Below are 13,054 nucleotides of genomic sequence, written 5' to 3' on the forward strand. Positions count from 1 at the left end.
ATAAGCTATTTTGAGTTTGCCCTATATGTGAGAAAGAGCAATAAGACGTTTAAGGCATTATATGCTATCTGCACTGCTGATGTAAATGAGTGAAGGAATAGTGTGGTTAACAGTGTAAACTGGAGAAATGTAATGACCATAGATGCATATATTTGCCAAATGCCTTTTATTTACCTTTTACAGTTATTGAGCATATCTGACAAGTGAAAGCACTGGATGTAAATTATATTTGTTGATCTGAAATAAGAGATGCAATTCGGGAAAAGACACGAGTGCTCCTGTGATTCTTTCTCTGAGACTCTACCTTTATTTTTACAGATTTGTATTCTTTTTGTTATTGTGGTCTTCACATCTGGGACCCGTAACAAACTGTGGGGGCTCGTCCGGGATCTCTCCTCTACAGTCGTCGAGGGCAGATCCAGTGATACCAGAACCACGACACAATCGTGACAAGGCCGTTACTCCAGCCAAGCCAGCGAGTAGGTGTCCAGGTAGTGAGGTGAAAAGGGGACCTTTGCCTCAACGTGGAACCGTACTTCAGTGAGGGGAGTGTGACGCATCCTAGTCACTATCGAGCTGAAGGATAATCAGAAATACATACAACATGTCGACCGAGAGAAAGGAACTCGCCTGGAATATCAGGAGACGCTTGTTTTCACTCCAAGGTCAAGACCTCTTCGAACTCGCTAAGAGCCTCGCATCAGAAAACAAAGACACTACACAGCTCAGTCAGGATGATAAAGAAGGTTGTATGGACTATATCACCTCCTACATACAGTCAAACACACTACTGCAACTTGAAGATGAGGGCATGAGTCATTTGTTGACGCTGAATGATTTGATTAATCTAGTCATCCAGGGAAGTAATCCTGCCGTGCAAACAGCTGGTGAGAATGAAGTACATGCCATGCCCAGTCCACAACCATCCAATATCGTGCTAGACCCACAACCGCCGGAAGATCCACCAGATATATCACCAAACCCCTATGCAAACGCAGAAACACAACAGTTAGAGGAGTTGAGGAAAGCGTATGAGACACTGGGTGAGAGGCTAAGACTATGTGGAACTGTAAGGGCCCAGTCACCTGCTGTAGCACGCCAGCAGAGCAATTTGCAACCACAACCAATCATACAGATTAGCCCTAAGCAGCCAGTCACTGTAAGAGACTTTTCGTACTTACCACGCAGAGAATTCAAAGTTTTTGGGGGACAGATTGGAGACAACAGTTCCGAAATCAGCTACAACAGTCTCACCAAGCAGATTAATGAAGGAGTTAAAGAAGGATTTGTGGAGGCTGAAATTGTTCGAGGTGTGTTGAGAATTGTGAAGCCTGGCACTTTCCGGGACATGTTAATGCTCAAAGATGACCTGTCTCTCCATGAACTTCAGGGCTTTCTGAGGTCTCATCTCGGAGAAAAAGCGACAACTGAAATGCTCCAGGAGTTAATGTGTGCTAGACAAAGTGAACAAGAGACGCCCCAGCAGTTTCTGTATCGCATGATTGGACTTAAACAGAAGCTTATTTTTCAGTCGAAGCAGGCCAACACTGAGATCTCCTATGACCCAAGAACTGTCCAGGAAGTTTTCCTCCACACAATCTATCAAGGCCTGGGGGCTAAGTACGCAGACTTGCGACAAAGACTAAGACCTCTCACCTCAAACAACAATGTCACTGACGAAGAGATTCTTAGTGAGGTCACAAAGATTATCAGTGATGAAAATGAACACCAGCGAAGGTTAGGCCAAGTCGCCCGCCAAAAGAGTGCACAAGCCCAAAGTGCTGGGATCGAAGCAAACGACAAGATAGCCAAAGAACAATCCTCACCAACAATCAAACAACTTGCCGCCCAAGTAGAGACTCTAACTAACATGGTCGCCAGCCTAATTAAACAACAGGAGGCAAAGCCTTGCCAGCTGTCCCCACAACCACCTCCCAACCCGCTTTTCCAAACCCCAGCCAACCCCAACAGACCTCCTCAAAAGAAAGCGTTCCTTTGTCCAAAGTGTACTGAACAGAACTTGCAGGACTGTAGTCATTGCTTTGTATGCTGCGAGTCAGGACACCGAGCGGTGGGATGTTTAAAGCGGACCAAAACTCAGGGAAACTGGAATCGGTCTCTGTCGAGGGACAGCCAGAGGCCGGCGCAGAGTCACAGTCCCAGCCAGTAAGGTCCTCCTCTGCACAGCTTACTACTGAGTGTGCAAGACGTCGCAGTAAGCTAAAAAGAAAGCAGCCAAAGCGAGACCAGAGAAAGCAACAGGTAACCTCTTGCCAAAGTTTAACACCAAACAGCTGTAAAGTCCCCCTAGTTGGAAAGAAAAGCCTCCTCAAGTGTTTGATTGGTGGCTATCCAGTGACAGTGTTATTTGATTCTGGCTCACAAGTGAGTTTAGTGGACAGACAGTGGGTTCAGCGGTTTATTCCTAACTATCAGGTGCGACCCCTCCAAGAGCTGTTAAATGATGGACTTGAAGTTTATGCGGTTAACGGACAAGCAGTTCCTTATGATGGGTGGGTTGAACTTACAGTCACTCTCGCTGGTCACGAAGATCCCAATCTTACTGTGCAAGCCCCTTTCCTTGTCAGTAAGCTGTCACTCCCTCAGCCCCTCCTGGGAGCGAACGTGCTTGGCGCCATTATCCAAACACAAGAGTCAGACCGAGAGGCCAGTGCTCTATTGTATAGTCTCCTACGCAAAGCTTTTGGTACAGACGAAGAGCAAGTGATGGCTATGGTAAACTTCATACAAGTACCACAAAGAGCAGAATGTGACCCAGCCACAGTGAGAATTGGGAAGAGCAATGTGACCATTCCTGCTGGAAAAGCAGTCCAAGTGTGGTGCAGAGTACCCCAAAGTTTTGACATTTGTGACCCCCTGGTGCTGTACGAACCCGACGAGAACACTGCCTTGAGACACCTGAGTGTTGGGGAAGGGCTCCTTGAGATCAACAACCCTCAAAGGCCATTTGTTAAGGTCCCCATCTCTAACCACTCCAAACACGAAATAATTCTACCGAAGAGAACAGCCCTGGGTACTATTCAACATGTCGCTAAAGTTATTGAGGCAGACCGACCCACAAACACATCAGAGCTGACTCAACCCACACAGAGCCCCATCACCATAGCTGAGGTAAGCGCAGCCACCCCTGTTTCTGAACTGTCCACTGAGTCATGGCTACCCCCAGTTGATCTTAGCCACCTGAGTCCGGACCAACAGAAGTCAGTTGAAAAGGTGTTAAGGGAAGAGTGTGAGGCGTTCTCTCGTAGCAGCACAGACATAGGCTGTATCCCTTCACTACAAATGGAAATCAGGCTCAAAGATGATACACCAGTCCAGAGGGCCTATGCTTCTATCCCTAAACCCCTCTACAGGGAAGTAAAGGAGTATATTCAAGAGCTGATTGTCAAGGGATGGGTGGTGAAGTCACAGTCGCCGTATGCTGCTCCAGTCATTTGCGTAAGGAAGAAGGATGGGACTTTACGTTTGTGCATCGATTATCGTCTCTTAAACAACAAGACTGTGCCAGACAGACACCCACTCCCCCGGATCCAGGATCTCACAGACTCGCTAGGTGGTTACAGCTGGTTCTCGATCCTGGATCAGGGTAAAGCTTATCATCAAGGTTTCATCGCAGAAGGCTCAAGGTACCTGACGGCATTCACTACCCCGTGGGGCCTCTATGAATGGGTGAGGATACCCTTTGGACTGTCTAATGCCCCAGCAGCCTTCCAACGGAGCATGGAAGAAATGCTTGACACCCTCAGAGACGAGTGCTGTATCCCTTACCTTGACGACGTGCTTTGTTTTTCCAAGTCGTTTGACGAACATGTCCAAGTGCTACAGAAAGTCCTCCAAGCCCTACAACGGCATGGTGTAAAGCTAAAACCCGAGAAGTGTGAGCTGTTCCGTAAAGAGGTTCGCTATGTCGGCCGATTGGTATCTGCAGATGGAGTAAAGGTGGACCCCAAAGATACCGAGGCAGTACAGGCACTCAAACACAAAAGGCCACAGACCGTCGGAGAAGTCAGGCAGCTTTTGGGATTCCTAAGCTACTATCGGACGTATGTGCAGGACTTCTCCCGCATAGCCAAACCGTTGTATGACTTGCTCCAAGTCCCGTCCAACACACTGCCACCAAAGCCAACTAGAGGCAGAGCAAAACACACTCAGCAGCCTTCTCGAGCCCTGATACAGTGGAACAAAGAACACCAAGAGATCCTTGAGCGCTTGATCGGCATGCTCACTCAGCCACCAGTGTTAGCGTACCCTGATTTCACCCGCCCTTTTATATTGCACACGGACGCATCCCAGAGGGGCCTTGGTGCCGTCCTATATCAGAACCAACAAGGCAAGATGAGAGTGATTGGGTATGGGTCTCGCACGCTCACACCTGCTGAACAAAACTACCACTTGCACAGCGGAAAACTAGAGTTTCTCGCCCTCAAGTGGGCAGTTTGTGACAAGTTTAAGGATTACCTCTACTATGCTCCACATTTCACCATTTTTACAGATAACAATCCCTTGACATATGTCCTCAGCACAGCAAAGCTCAATGCAGTTGGACACCGTTGGGTCGGACAATTGGCAGATTTCCACTTCGACATCAAATATCGGCCGGGAAAAGTAAACATTGATGCAGATGTGCTGTCACGTTGCCCACTTGACATTGAGAGGTTCATGGGAGAGTGCTCAGAGGAACTGTCGGAGGAAGCCGTATGTGCCGTTTGGGAAGGGAGCAGAAGAGCGAAGCAAGGAGACGTAGCATGGATTGCAGCCCTTAACCTCACCGCACCAAACCTACCCATCAAAGAACCCCTACAGTCAATCAGTCATGACCAACTTGTACAATCGCAGAGAGCAGATCCAGCAATCGGAAAAGTCATTGACATGGTAGAGAAGGACATAAGACCAACAGAAGATGACAAGGCTGACACTAACACAAAGAGACTGTTGAGAGAGTGGAGTCGGCTGCACATGGAGAATGACCTTCTCTATAGAAAGACTACAGGACGCAAGCAGCTGGTCCTACCTACTCTCTACAGACAGGTAGCTCTCACACACCTCCACAACAACATGGGCCATGTCGGCGTGGAGAAAGTCTTGAACCTGGCTCGAGAGCGGTTCTATTGGCCTTTCATGAAGAGAGAAATTGAAGAGTACGTCACAAGGAAGTGTCAGTGCATCAAGCAGAAGAAGCCAACGACACACGAGAGAGCACCCATGGGTAGCATAACATCCAGCTCCCCTCTTGAGCTTGTTTGCATTGACTTCCTGCACTTAGAGTCTTGTAAAGGTGGGTTTGAATATATACTGGTTGTTGTAGACCATTTTACCAGGTTCGCACAAGCGTATCCCACCAAGAATAAGGCCGCAAAGGCCGCGGCAGACCGCCTCTTCAATGACTACATTCCCAAATTCGGCTACCCCTCCAAGCTCCACCACGACCAGGGTCGCGAGTTCGAGAATCAGTTATTCAAGTCCCTAAGAGAACTCGCAGGCGTTGGTCACTCAAGGACATCCCCCTACCATCCCCAATGCAACCCTACTGAAAGACTGAATCGCACCCTGTTACAGATGCTGCGTACACTGGGAGAAAAGGAGAAACAAAATTGGAAGGAACATCTACCCCATGTTATCCATGCTTACAACTGTACCAAGCATGAATCGACTGGCTTCTCTCCGTACTACCTCTTGTATGGTCGACACCCTCGTCTTCCAGTAGACCTTCTCTTTGGTCTCATGGCAGAAAACAACACTGAGACACCACATGGGTATGCAGAAAGATGGAAAGGGAAGATGACAGAAGCATACCGCATTGCAAATGCAAACAGTCAACAGTCAAGTTCCAAAGGCAAAGCAAACTATGACAAAAGATGCAAAGGAGTAATGCTACAGGCAGGAGACCGAGTACTGGTACGAAACCTGAGTGAAAGGGGGGGCCCTGGCAAACTGAGACCCTACTGGGAGCAAACGGTCTACATTGTGAGGGAGCAAGTGGGCGACAACCCCGTCTACAAAGTGAGTCCAGAGGCGGGAGGCCGTCCTGTTCGCACCTTGCACAGGAACTTGTTGTTACAAGTGAATGACTTGCCAGTGGACATTATCCAAAGTCAGGCTACAAGACCACACAAGAGAAACAAGAAGTCCACCGGAAGACCAATGACACCAGAGCCGAACCCTGACACAACTGACTCGGAAGAGGGTGAGCCATTGTACTGGCTTGGTGTACCCAGATACCCTCGAGGGGGCCATTCTCCAGTCACACCAGTTCCAAGTGGTGCGCAACGGAGCTCCGGTCCAAGTGAACTAGGACAAGTCTTAAGGGCTCGTGTCCAACCTAGAAAAAAAAGTGCCATGGTTCCGGAAGAGGATCTAATTGTGTTAAGAGACCCAGACCTACCTCAACTAAGTGACGATCAGGAGATGCCTCAGGTTCAAGAAGAAGTTGACGTCACTGAGTCCAGTCCTGATCCAGTAGAGCTTCCTGACCCAGAGCCAGAACCCAGGGTGGAGCCAGGGGATGACATCCATCCAGAGCCACCATCTCATCTTAGGCAGTCCAGCAGGCAGAGACGTCCCACCACATTCTTCACCTACCCATCCTTGGGTCAACCAGCCTATCAGGCTCATCCTGCGGTGAACACCATCAACGTCCAACCTTCGCCATATCCTTCCCTCTACTACCCTCTTCTCTACTCCCAACCCCCCTACCCCTCTCCCCTCACCCTTAGCCCTTACTTACCTGTTTCATATGTTGTTCCTTGCTATTGAATAGAACAGAAATCTCAGGAAGAAGAATGCCTGAAGTCTAAGGACACCTGGGCAAGAGGAATATTCCAGGGACTTCTGTAAAGAGACTTTGTTAGTTTAAAGGTTTTTTTTTATAATTCAAGTTAAGTGTCAGGAGCCACTTTTGCTGTTGGGGAGCGTGTGGTGAACACAAATGTGCTACCACATTTTGGGAAATTTTATTATTTTTAAGAAAAACATATGTCAGCAATTAAGACAATTATTATTTTACATTCATTACGTGTAGTCCATAACAATTGAGGAGAGTAAAAGTGAGAAATAATAAGCGGAACTGTTGACACTGTAGTCGTTCGCCCGCGGTTGCCTAGAGCGGACCAACTTCCTGTCCTCTCAGATGCAATTCGGGAAAAGACACGAGTGCTCCTGTGATTCTTTCTCTGAGACTCTACCTTTATTTTTACAGGTCAGTATCGTCTTAAAAATACAGTGTATGAGGGTTTTGTGCCTTGTTCTACTTCGGTGTTTACTGAGAGTTATGTTGACACCGCCGATGTAACCTTAAGTGGGGTTTAGTTGAAAATTACTGAAGCGCGGCACCGCAGCGGTGGTAAAGCCGAGCCGCGCAGCCCCAAGTCTCGCGAGAGTTACCGCGAGTTATCGCGAGAGTTACCGCGAGAGTTCGCCAGCCCGCGGGATGTATTTAAACTTGGTAAACTCCATTTAACAAGCAAATATGTGTGTGTGGTGCTCCAATTTAACTGTAAAGGCCCTGACATCAGATTATTTGAGATTAAAATATCTTATATATACTTTATGGTTCAAGTGATGTGGAAATGTTAAGAATAAGCTAAGAATGAATGTACATTTATGTTGTTACATTGCAAAGTAATACATCCAGGTGTGTTTTGTCTAATCTAGTAAGATTTATGCACTTATATCAGATTTGTGGATAAGCTATTTTGAGTTTGCCCTATATGTGAGAAAGAGCAATAAGACGTTTAAGGCATTATATGCTATCTGCACTGCTGATGTAAATGAGTGAAGGAATAGTGTGGTTAACAGTGTAAACTGGAGAAATGTAATGACCATAGATGCATATATTTGCCAAATGCCTTTTATTTACCTTTTACAGTTATTGAGCATATCTGACAAGTGAAAGCACTGGATGTAAATTATATTTGTTGATCTGAAATAAGAGATGCAATTCGGGAAAAGACACGAGTGCTCCTGTGATTCTTTCTCTGAGACTCTACCTTTATTTTTACAGATTTGTATTCTTTTTGTTATTGTGGTCTTCACATCTGGGACCCGTAACATTGTGTCTACACATAACAGATAACTTAGCAAAAAAACCCATTTAAATTGTATATTTAAGCACTTTGTTACTAGCAGCCTGTCAGAAAAACACATTTCCCCCTAATTTTATTTAGTTTGAGCTATAAAAGCAAAAAATAACGCAATTTAAAAGGCATAAAAAAGCAACAGCAAGGTGATTTCCAAAAAATGGGAAAGTGGAGGGGAAAAAAATCTACAGCAGATGAAAGCCGTGTTGTTTAGAAGAAATCCAGACACGAGACCTGTCTTATCTGAAACAGTCTCAGTGGAAGGGTGACTGTCAAGAAGTGGTTCTTAAGGAAGGGGAATGGGGAGAAAAGACGTATACAGGGACATATTACAAACTGCAAAGCAGGTTAAATGCTGGATCAAAACGAAGCAATGTTAACTTTATATCAAAATCCTGTCACTGCCATGTCACATACAGTCCGAGGTTATGGGTGTTTTATAGCTTCATTAATGGTGTGTGGAAGGGTGGTAAGAGTGCTCAGAATTACACAGCCGAAACTGCAAAAATATTCAGAAAAGACTCTTTTATTACTTCTAAAACCTTCGTGACATTTAAAAAAATATATTTGGTTGAATAATCTCTCAAACTGCTTTGATGCAACATAAAGTAGAGAGAGATTTTTTTGTGAGCGGACAGAAGTTTTAAGAATTAATCAGATGAGACTAAAGAACTAAAAATTGTGTAATTAGTCACACTTGTTTCCTTGAGATTTGACAGTCTTTTTGCTCTGAAGTAGTTTTTTTTTCTTCAAAGCAGCCACTATCATCGGCCTGTACCTATGATTGTAACCCAAACCTTCAGTTCAATCTGTCAAATGTAAGAAAGCAATCAGTCTAAAGGTTAGTAGCTCCTGGAAGCCTGCGAGCAGGGCAAAATGCACATCACCATGAGTTTTACGAGTTTCTTTTCACATTTGTTTTGAATATTCCCGAGTCATAAATCAGTTAGCATGCATCATTTGAAGTTTTATCTTTTAGTTTTACGTAATGAAATGCTTCTTAAAACCCATCGCTTCTTTGCCCTGATGTATGTAGAAGTGAGTCATGCAGACAGCACCGCCCACCTAGTCTGCACGGTTCTTAAAAGGCTCTTTCATGGCCACTTCAAACAGAACACCATCAGAACACATAGCATGTAATAATGAATCTGATTGTCTGGAGAGCATTAAAGAGAGAGAGGGAGAAGTAACTTGCTGGACTCTTTCGGCAGCACAGACGTGATGTAACCCTTCAACGTGGCCCAGGAGACATTGCTGGGTCCTGCCTCGCGTCACACAAACTGTGGAGAAAAAAAGTTGCGATGTTTTAATTGCATGTGAAAAAAAAACATTTAAAAAAGTTAAAAACAAAACAATCCTCATATTTAAAAGTAGAAGTTCAAGAGTTCTAAGTGTCATAGAATTCACTTAACATAGGATTTTCTGCATCAGGATATTTGTTTTAGTTTTAATCAGACAATGGAAGGCGAGATTCATCGTAGGGATTTTAAGGGTTTCCTGGAGAGAGAAGGACATTTAACAGAAGCCCCCTGGTGATGCATTAAAGTGTTAGCGTTGTAAAAATAAAATAACAACCCCCCTCTTGGTGCAAGTTGCAGTTTGACTTCTGTGACTTTTGTAGTTTGCTGCAAAAAGCCTGTGCTTTAAGAACAAAGAAGAAAGTTCTGTTTTTACATTACACTGCTTATCCTCCTCTCGAGATCAGTCTGTTTTTTTTTTTATTTTTAACCAACACACACACACAGCAATAATTGTTATATGTACACTATTTTGGTCAGGAGGCCTCTTGCTATGTTTTATTTGTGAACAAGGCTTGTGACCTTTCAGTCTTCAGTCTTCACGTAAAACATCACATGATAATAATGAGACACTTCTGTGACCTTTGGTGAACAATGAAAAGGGCAGACAGAAATGCAGTGAGAGAAAAACACGAGCTGGAAAGTGACGCAGGGAAGTTTGGAGTCTTTTAGTGCTGCAGGGGGCAGAGAGGGGATCTAAATTGTGTGCCTTGCTGAGGTTAACTGGCACGTTACACCTGGAAACATCTGCTGGCATTTTATAGTCTTGGTAACGTGCCTGTGTGTGTGTTAGCCATAGATTCTGTTTATGAGAACTCTGAAATTCAGAGCTGACAATTCCACAGACCTCACATCCACCTTAAGGAGTCTTTAAGGTTGGTGCATCTCGAGCATCGCTGGTGTAGTGGTATCATGCAAGATTCCCATTCTTGCGAGCTGGGTTCGATTCCCGGGCGATGCATTTTAAGGGTGGCGGTAGCTCACTTGGCAGAGTGAGTTGCGTACCAATTGGAAAATAAAGTCGATCAGTTCTCGACTCCTTCTCCTCATGCTGAAGTATCCTTGGGTAAGAAATCGAACTCTAAGCTTCCCCTGATGTGTCTGTATGTGCATTGACAAGAGTTTTGGAAAACTTAAGGTCGAGGTCACTGAGATTTGAACTGGTGTGAGCTTTTTAGTAGCACCTATGGTATTAATGTGAAAATCCTACATCACCTCGTTGAGGTAATGTGTTCACAAAGTGGGGTAACGGGTAAAAAGGCGCTTCACAAAAGGTGATGATAGATGTTTCTGAATGGGATGAAGCATAATTAGATGTGGTTTTATTGTGTGACACAAGCACATTTATCAAATCATCTGTTGTGCATAATAATCTTAGAGGTATAAATGTCCTGCCTTTGTTTTAGGCTGCTTGTCAGTATTGTGTTGCGTGACTTTTCTGCCAAATCCTTAAATTTTAGCACTAACTGAAGAGTGGTAGAGATTTTCACTGAGTTTTCACAGGGGACACCGGTGTTTGCGAGACAACTCACAGCATGTCTGAGCAGCTGGCACAGTGATAGGCTGTGTACACTGGAGAGAGGAAGAGGGACAGTTTTAACAGCTCACTTAGCTCTTGTAACATCATCAAGTTGGCTCCGCTGAGGAACAACGGGGCTGGAAAAGCAGATGAGCAAACACCAATCTCAACCTTTCTTTTCTGGAAAATTACTACATGTTTGTGCATTTATCTAATCTATCTGCTATGCTTCCCATCACAGATTAAATGTATGTAATGAAATATAAATACTCTAAATACTTTAGAGCACAGTGATGTGAGAATTATTTAGCCCTCTCTGGAATTAACAGAAAGAGTCTCACCTTCAGCTAACAAGAAATGACATTCATGTTTTTGACCACAAAAACAGCTGCCGTCATTCTATTCTAGAAAAAGAATAGGAAACAGTTAGTAAGCATTGAGCTATTTCTTCTACTTCTTCTTCTTCTTTTTGCTTTATAATGAGATATCATACTGTTAAAAATGCTCAAACATTCCTCAGAGATGTTGGTCCAGGCTGACATGACAGCATCATGCAGTTGCTGCTCATTTGTCAGCTGCACGTCCATGATGCAAATCTCTCGATGCACCACATCCCAAAGGTACTCTATTGGACTGAAGTATGGCAACTGTGGAGGCCACTTGAGCACGGTGTACCCACTGTTATATTCAAGAAACCAGCTTGATTTGAGTTAAGCTATGTGAGATGGTGTGTTATCCAGCTGGAAGCAGACTTTAATAGATGTATACACTATACATGGTCAGCAACAATACCCATGTATGATGTGCTGTTTAAAACTAGTTCTAAGATGGCCAAAGTGTGTCCTCACACTTTTTAAGACAGGACAGACGCATGCTTTCATGTTGCTTCTGACTCAACCGTCACAGCAGAAGTTTGACTCATTAGAACAGGCAACAATTTTCCAACAACCGTGCCACATTTAGAGTCACAGGCCTTGTGAAGCAGGGAAATACTGACTCCCTTTCTTTTACCATCGTATTCTCCCCAGCTGTTCTGCAGTGATTCTCCAACATTTTATTGGAGAGTGTGCTTCCATTGTCGTTATGTTGATATACTCATTAAACCAGTAATATTGTTATAGCATACAAAGATATATAATATATGACTCTCATGGGTTTTCCTTATTGTTTCTGTTGGCCCTAAACGAAATACACTATATCAGTTTAATGTGACTCAAGAAAACCTCCTTTACAGTCTGTTTCATATGGGTTTGGAATCAGCGATGTGCACATTTTACCACCACTCAGTGTTTATCTTACAGGCTGTAATAGAATGATGGTTTGCAGAAGGGTATAAAATTTCAATCTTCTTCTCTTCTGGCCTAAATTAATTAGCTTGTTTGCCCTCTCTGAGAAACCATGCACAGTAAATATAGTAATCTTTGTTCCATAATTTGACTAAGCTGGCATCATGCTGTGTTCACTGCCTCTCAGAGAGCTTTTTCATTTACTTTGCTTCACCCTCCACTTGTATTTATGCTACTGGCTAAGATTTGATTACTTTTAAAACAAACACTCATATTTTTCGACTTGTTTTTGTTCTAGATTATACTATAAAACAATGGTCACCGGGAGACAGTTTTCATCCAGTCACTTTGCCAAATGATTTACCAAGTTTCTCAGCAATTTTCACAATTTTTGCAGTTTGTGGACAATAAAGAAATCCATGCTTCTAAAAATTCATCGTTTTTGTAGTCTGATCAGTTGGTAGATGATATACTGCATTTGATCTTTGATGTGTCAAAGAGGAAGCTGCAGGTGTATCCTGAGGGAGCCTGTGAAGTGACCAAATGTCCTTCCTGTATGCCAAGAGTGCCCTGTGGCAGATCATTGAGGCCCAAGGGGAAAGCAGCACTGGGTCAGTGACCATACATGTAGTTGTTGGTGTTAGCTGTTACTGAAGCTGAGCTGGATGACTTACTTTCATGAACTAATGAGCCCCATTTCTTAAATCAGCCCATCAGTGTGAGGATCCATGTGGTATCATGTCAGCTATGGTCTGCATTCCAACACACTGATTTGGAGATTCCCTGCACAAAGTTCACTTATGTTTGTGGCCAGAAAGAGTAAATCTGAGCAGGAGCACAGGGATGAAGACACTT

At 44.2% G+C, this 13,054-nt stretch overlaps 1 non-coding gene across 1 annotated transcript; it reads left to right on the forward strand.

Moving 5' to 3' along the window:
- The first annotated feature begins 10,284 nt into the window (after positions 1-10,284).
- trnag-ccc (transfer RNA glycine (anticodon CCC)) lies at positions 10,285-10,355 on the forward strand. The gene has a single exon. It is a non-coding gene; the product is annotated as a tRNA-Gly (tRNA).
- The last annotated feature ends 2,699 nt before the right edge of the window (positions 10,356-13,054 follow it).

This window comes from Maylandia zebra, linkage group LG1, assembly GCF_041146795.1.
Source record: "Maylandia zebra isolate NMK-2024a linkage group LG1, Mzebra_GT3a, whole genome shotgun sequence".
NCBI classification, from domain to species: domain Eukaryota; kingdom Metazoa; phylum Chordata; class Actinopteri; order Cichliformes; family Cichlidae; genus Maylandia; species Maylandia zebra.